This window comes from Macrobrachium nipponense, chromosome 15 (genome assembly GCF_015104395.2).
Source record: "Macrobrachium nipponense isolate FS-2020 chromosome 15, ASM1510439v2, whole genome shotgun sequence".
Taxonomy (NCBI): domain Eukaryota; kingdom Metazoa; phylum Arthropoda; class Malacostraca; order Decapoda; family Palaemonidae; genus Macrobrachium; species Macrobrachium nipponense.
This window is the reverse complement of record NC_087208.1, coordinates 15,688,186-15,696,452: the sequence shown is the minus strand read 5'-3', so window position 1 is coordinate 15,696,452 and position 8,267 is coordinate 15,688,186.

Sequence of the window (8,267 nt, the reverse complement as noted above, 5' to 3'; positions counted from 1 at the left end):
AAGTCTAGATACTTTTTGCCATTAAGTTAATTAACTTACATTTGATTTTTTTCAGTGACGAGATAAATCTAATATATGCAACACGTGATGTGTGTGTCAGAGAGAGAGAGAGAGAGAGAGAGAGAGAGAGAGAGAGAGAGAGAGAGTTACAAGGAGTTACAAGGATTTGGATGTCTCAAAGGCATATTAGTCCATCCGAGGAGACACCATGTGCTCACATATCTCTAGGAGCAGGTTTTACTATTCATTCATAGTTTCCTAATGATTTTGCCTAGCTCTCTTTTAAATTCTTCTACAGTGTTGCTGTTTACAACTTCCGGCGGCGGTTTATTCCATGTATCACATATCTTGTATGTAAAGAAGTTCCCACAATGACATGTGTTGTATCTCTTCTGTTCTAGTTTCCATCGATTATTTCTTCTCTGGTTTTTGTTTAACATGGATAGATTACTGTCTACTTTTGTTATGCATTTCAGTATTTTGAATTTTCTATTAGTTGTCTTCGTAATCGTCGTGTTTTTAAGTCAAACATGTTCAGCCATGTTCTAAGTCATGCATGTTCAGGCTGTCTAGTTGTCTTTGGTAACTTACTTGCCTGATGAATGGAATGAACTTGTGGCTCTTGCAGGTACCCATACTATTCTACTTGTGTCCTCTCTTAGTGTTGGTGACCAAAACGGTACTGCATATTGGAGACGAGGTCTAACTATTGATGTGTAGAGCTGCAGCACTGTTTCCTTGTTTCTGTATTTGAACTGCCTTTGTACACTAGTATTAAAGTTATCCTCTTCCCTAGACTTTTTATATTGATGCCAATCACTTCTTGCATGGTTGCAATTCTACACTCTATTGGACTGAGGTGGTTTTAGACATATAGGATTACACTTCTACCTTTTTTCCTTGTTTCTGTCTTTGAACTACCTCTTTATGTATCCCACTAGTTTCTGTGCCTTCGTTTCAGCTTTTATGCACTCCTTTGTGGATTTTAAGTCTTTGGTGGTAATACTCCAAGGTCCTCTTCTTGTTCTACACCATTTATGCCAATCCCAAGCAGCATGTATTTGGTATGTGGGCTCTTTGTTCCTATTTGTAACACTTTACACTTATCCAAGTTAAATGGAATTTTTCATCTTTTTGACCACCCTCCTATTTTCCTTAAATAAGTTCTTAAACTTTTCATGGTATTTAGGTCTGCTGCGTTTACACCTAGTTTTTTGTCATCTGCAAATTTGGCTATCCTGCTAGTTAATCCTACATCAATATCATTAATGTAAATAAAACAAAACAAGAGTGGGCGATGGAGAGTATCCTGAGGAACTCCACTTGTCACATCTGCCCATTCTGTTTCTTCACCGTTCACTATGACTCTGTTTTCTATTAGTTAGCCAGTCTTTGAGCCTTCCTGCCATTTCTCCTTCAATTCCTAATGCTCTATCTTCTGTCATTAGTTTCTTGTGTGGATCCGTTGTTTGATCTGCATTTATAGACTTAAAAATGTTACAAGGAACTGACGTTAGGCAGATTGGTCTATAATTTCCTGGCTCTTCTCTTGGACCTTTTTTGTAAACCAAGGGCACATTACTTAGTTTCTATCCTTTTGGTGCCTTTTGTTGTTCTGAAGTTTTTCTGTAGAGTTTATGTAGGTGAGGAACTCTCCTCTCTTGGATGAATCCCATCTGGGCCAGGAGATTTGAACTTGTTTAGTTTTTCTATTTGTTTTTGACAACTTCTTCTGTAAATATTATTTTGTCAAGTGGTTTTGCCCCTTCATATTTAATAGCTGGTTAAGGGATTGAGGTAATGTCTCAATTGTGAAAACACCAGTAAAGTTTATTCACTAAATCTGCTCTTCCCAAGTTTGAATTCACTAGGTTTCCTACAATGTCTCTTGGGGGACCTAAGATATTTTCTATTGGCTTGCTGTTATTATCATGCGCAAAGAATTCTTTTGAGTTTTCCTTACAAACTGATGCAACTCTCTTATCTTTACTTACCTTGACATTTCTTACTGATTTATCCATTATTCTACAGAGTTCTCTATGCCTGCTTGTTTCTTCTATGTTAGGTGTGCATTTATTGAATTATGGAATCTGTCTTATTTTTTTATTTTTTAATTTCTCTGTTGAAAAACTTAGCCTGAGGTCCATTTGTTAGTATTTGTTTTATTGGAATATAACTGGAGCGTTTTTCTGTGTATTCTTCTTCACAGTCTTCCCAGTAATTGTCTATATCTGTATTTTGGTTGTACTTTGGATTTTTAACACACTCCTTTAGCTTTCCTAGGTCTCCTCGATGGTAGTGTAATCTTTTTAGTATCTTCATCTCTTTTTCATGTTGAATATTAATGTGAAATGTAATCATTTTCTGGTAGCTTTTGCCTAGATTTGCACCTACTGAAAGGTCAGACACTAGGTTATCTTCTGTTGATAGGACGATGTTTAGTATGTTGTTCCCTCTAGTAGTTATGTCAACCCATTGGTAGAGGAATTTATTTTTGACAAATTCTACAAGTCTCTTTCTTTCTTAGTTTGATATGGAGGTCATAGTGTCCCAGTGTACTGCAGCATTGAAATCTCCCCTTATTATGGAGAGATTGTTGTTTATATATTGTCCTATGAGTGCATACAGCTCCTCATCTGACATTTGTGGTTGGTGGGGAGGTCTGTACAATAGTATTAAAGTTATCGTTTTCCCTAGACTCTATATATTGATGCCAATCACTTCTTGCATGGTTGTATTTTTACACTATTGGACTGAGGTGGTCCTGGACATATAAGATAACGCTTCCACCTTGTTTCCTTGTTTCTGTCTTTGAACTGCCTCTTTGTGTAGCCCACTAGTTTCTGTGCCTTTGTTTCAGCTTTTATGCAATGCTTTGTGGATTTCAAGTCCTTGGTAATAAGGAGTCCAAGGTCTTCTTCTTGTTTTACACTATTTATGTTATTCCCAAGAAGCATGTAGTTGGTATGAGGGTTGTTTATTCCTACTTGTAAAACTCCTTTTATACAGGTTGAAGGGCATTTGCTATCTTTTTGACCACTCCTATTTTCCTTAGATTATTTCTTAAATTTTCTGCTGTATCTGGGTCTGCTGCATTTACACCTAGTTTGGTGTATATCTGCAAATTTGGCTATCCTGTTAGTTAATCCTACATCAGTGTCATTGATGTAAATCAGAAACAAGAGCCGGCCAAGGGCAGAACCCTGAGGAACTCCGCTTGTCACATCTACCCATTCTGATTCTTCACCATTTATTGCGACTCTCTGTTTTCTATTAGTTAGCCAGTCTTCGATTCAGTCTGCTATTTCGCTTACAATTACTAAAGCTCTAACTTTTGTCATTAGTTTATAATGTGGAACTTTGTCAAAGGCTTTTTGGAATTCTAAGTAGAGTATAACTATTGCTCTACTACCGCCGTAAATACCAAGCATGTTATGAAAAAACTCCAAGAGGTTTGATAGGCAGGATCTGTTTGGTCTGAAACTGTGTTGGCTGCTTAATAACAAGTTTTTTCCTCCAATGTGATCCACAATTTGATCTGCAATAATTAAAGACTTAAAAATCTTACGAGGCGCTAACGTTAGACAGATTGGTCGATAATTTCCTGGCTCTTTCTTAGACCTTTCTTAGTAAACGGTGGGGCACATTACCTAGTTTCTGTACTTTTAGTGTCTTTCGTTGTTCTGCACTTTTTCGGAAGAGTTTCTATAGGTGAGGAACTTCTGCTCTTTTAACTCTTTAATTTCTTTTGGATAAATCCCATGCAGGCCAGCAGATTTGAACTTGTTTAGTTTTTCTATTTGTTTTTTAATGGTCTCTTCTGTAAATATTATTTTGTTCCATGTTTCTGCCCCCCTTCATATTTACTAACTGGTTCAGAGATTGAAGTAGTGTCTTCAATTATGAAAACGCTAGTATAAAACTTATTCAGTAACTCTGCTTTTTCCAAGTCTGCATTCACCAAGTTTCCTCTATTGTCCCATAAGGGACTTATGCTATTTTTATTAGTTTCTTACTATTACATGAGCAAAGAATTCTTTTGGGTTTTCCTTACAAACTGATCCAGGTCTTTTATCTTATCCTAATTTATCTTTGCATTTCTTACTAATTTGTCCACCATTCTACAGAGCTAATTATACATGTTTGCTTCTTGTGGTTTTGTGTATGGGTTCATTGATATGTGCAATTTTTCTCTCTCTTCTCTTATTTTTAATTTCTCTGTTGAACCTCTTAGGCTGAGGGTTACCATTTGTTAGTATTTGCTTTTAAGGTATACAACTAGAGTGTTTTTCTGTGTATTCCTCAATAAAGGCTTCCCGGTACTTATCTATGCCTGTGTTCTCGTTGTACTGTCATGCACAATAGTTCGTTCCCTCCGCTGATCCAGAGTGAACACGAATCCGCGACCATGAAACCCCGAAGCAGTTGAACAAGTAACTAACAGAGCATCCAATAGATGTTGCGCCGTCAGGGCAAGGAAGGAGGAGTGGGCAGCAGGTATTTTTCTTGAGCATAGAGTAAAGTATCCATAATCTATTAACGTTAATTAGGAGAGTGGTCGTAAACATTTTGTTGTTGACGATACTGGGTTTGAGTGTAAAATGTGCATTTAAGGAAATATGCGAAATAAATATGAGACTAAAAGTGCTTAGGTACTCAGTATTTATGAAATAGCATTTCCTATAGATTATTAAATCTTATATACTGACTGACTGTCCCGCGATCGATACAAACTTTCACCAACAGTGTTAACGGTGGTGTTCTGCAAGCAGCAAGCCACTCTTTATATATATATATATATATATATATATATATATATATATATATATATATATATATATATATAGAACATCTATATCAGCAAATTAAGCAAAATTTTCAGTTCACTTACTTTATTGAGGTAGCAACCATACACACAGATACATGTCTATATACTTATACAATTCATGATTGGGCCAACCCCCATAGAGAAGGCGGGCGATGTGGGCAATAACACTAAAACATTACGGCTATACATAATTTTCTTTATTTACTAAATGTTAGTAACTAAAACATCATGAAATATTAGGATACTTTCACCAATATAACAGGTTCATGTTTGGTGGAATAGAGAAAGACAGAACCACATAGTATAACAAGACAAAGATAAGTAGAGAGAAAGAGAAAGAGAGAGCGGATTGAGAGAGATAACTTATTAAGTTCTTTTCTAGATTATGGTGTAAAAAAGCCTCGTGTTCTTATTTTCTTCCTAGCACCAGGTCAGTTGCAAAATATCAGTTATTATCAATTTTACTATATTTCATCCTTGTTTTCAAGATGCATTGTTAATAGAAATAACTGAACTCAATTTCTGTGTTTCAAGAAGCAAAGTAGTTTTCTAGTGCCGATGTAGTTATAGCTAATACTAATGTGTAAAAGAGTTAATATGTTATTGTAGGAGTTTAAATTTTCTCTCCTGTGAAGTCAACTGCCAAGGTCCTTGCCGTTCCCTGACCATTTCCTGTCTTGGGGAGGGTTAGGAACCACTAGCTTCTACCTTTGCATTGGCGAGGTAAGTTGCCTAGTATATGACCATTCGTAGGCTGCAGCTTTTAGCTCCACTAATTCTATCAGGGCTTATTTCTTCTACCTTTTGGACCCCCTTTTAATATTCCAGCCTTAGTTTCTTAACTGCTGTGCTCTTATTCTGTCTCAACCTTAATATGTTTCCTTCTTTTCTTGGAATGAAGCGCATTTTGTAATTCCCTTTATTTCAAAATAACAAAATAAAAGTAGTGTTATTTACAAAGCCTTCTATATTCAAAATTTAAGGTTTATTTCACTTTGACTAAATGTTAAACTAAAAAACCATCACATTTTTCCGACAATCTGGCAGATAACTTTGAACCAATATCACTTTTTTTTCATTTGATTTTGAGATACTATAAATATTACTTTTCACTTTAAACCTTTGAGATATGCATGATCTTCCAAAACATTAGCATTAACTGGTAATCAAGTAAAAGGAACATCACTAAAAACACGTGAGCTAGTGTTAATATTTTATCATTATTATTAGTATGATAATATACAATGAGTAGGATGTCCAACCTCCATCTGCATGTGTGACCTCACACAGACGATCAAGTATGGAATCTACAGTTTATATTATGTAACAGAAGTGTGGGTTATGTATTTGATTTCCCTGGAACGTGTTTTACGCAGATATTTTTTTTTCTTTATCAAGCACACTTCTGCAATACATTTTCTTAACCTTACATGTCATGTCGTTGTCATTGTTGTATTTATTATTTGACGACATTATTGACTGTAATTGTTTTTAAATTGCAACAGTGTCTTCGTTACACATCTTTGAGAGGCACAGTATTTAATTGTTGTCATTATCATCCGTATTAAACAGTATTATTTACATTTGTGTTCTAAGGATGCGTTCACACCAAATGCGTCGCCTTATATAGAAATTGGGGTTGTTAGGATTTTCTACTTTATTTCTATATTGGATTTCAATTTACGAATCAAGTTATGCTCTAATAAAATTGTACTCCTTTATATCTGATTTTCACTTTTATATAGGACAAAATTTAGAGTAATTAAATTTCGTTTTACCTTTTCTTTGTATGCATATGATATAAACTTGAAATCTTAAAACTTACATATAGTTTTTGAAAATCATTATGGTTGAGTAGTTTGATTATTGTTTATAATATATATTATTTCTCTTGATGTCTCGGCTAATTCATTTAGAATTATTTCTTTTAGTTATTTTGCTAAATTCAATAAAAATAAAACGTAGCTTAGAAAAATGGTAATTTTTTGCTCAGTTCCAGTTGCCCGCCTGTAGTTAGTATTGTTTTTTTTTTTGTAGACAAAAAGGTAAATTAAGGAAAATCCCTAAATATATTTTGATAGCTAAGACGATAAGAGACCTAACAAAAAAGATACGTACTGCAAAAAGATCCCGTACGAGAGAGAGAGAGAGAGAGAGAGAGAGAGAGAGAGAGAGAGAGAGAGAGAGAGAGAGAGAGAGAGAGAGAGAGAGAGAGAGAGAGAGAATAAATATGGCAGCAATTTATAACACCTAGAAACAATGCATGATTAAAAATCTTTCAGAATGTTTCCTGCTATATTTTGATAAATCGAAATATCTCTCGTGAAATATTGAAAATCAAGGAAAAAGCGAGAGATATAGAGGAGAGTATATGAACTGGGTATTCCAGTTTGAAGAAATTGTGGCCCTCCCTGGCCTTGGCAGCAGCTGTTGTGTGACGTTGTTGTCTAGATGTTGTTTGAAATACGGAGAGAAGTCTAACGCAAGGATAGTCAAGTCATGTTGTTTATAGGCTGCCTATTCACTGGCGAGGTTCCTCCTAATTACTGATGATGGAGGTGAACAGCCCAAGGAAATGGAATTGAACGAGAGAATTTCGGCCTTGCGAGACACCATCCAGTACCAGAGAGAGCAGCAGGTGAACTTGGACAGGATAATTTTTCAGCTGCAACAGAGGCTTGACTACAATGAAGAGATTCAGAAGGCGGGCGGAAAGGATGAAAGCACTCGTGTGATCCAGATAACTCAGGAGGGGGTGTGCAACAAAGCCTTGCAAGAAAGGGCCCACTTATTCGAAGGTGAGACGTTGTTTCTGAAGGAGAACGATCAAGTGAAGATGGAAAAACAGCAGCTGGAAGACAAGATTCTCAAGACACAAAAGAAAATCAGCAGTTGATGGATTACACAAAGGAAATTGGGCAGAGAAACGATGCCCTATGTGAGAGGATAAGGGAACCGACAGTGCAATTGCCAGAGGCAAACTGCCAGGTTGAGAGGCAAGAGAAACTGCAACTACAGAAGGAGAAGGACCTGCAGATATAGACCGAAGAAGCGGCGCGGATGGCGAGGCTCGTCCAGGAACGAAAAGACGCGACCGAAAAGCGCTAATCCGACAGGAAAGACGCCGAGGTTAGGTTCCAGCTCCTGCAGAAGGAAGTGGAAGACCTCAAGGAGGAAACGTGTGGACTCCATTGTGAAGTTCAGGTTGCGAAACTGAAGAGAAACAAGCTGAGGTGCCTTCTAGGGGAAGGAAATTATCGCTTCAAGTCGCTGGATAGGAAGACCGGTGTCCAAGGCGAACGGAACGACCAGTTGGGAGATGAGGTTCGACAGCTGCGAGGAACGAAGGAGAAATTGGTTTGCCAGCTCAAGAACCTCCAGGGGAATTACAGATGCCTGGAGAAGGACAAGTGGAAAATGAAGGAGCAACTGTTCATCT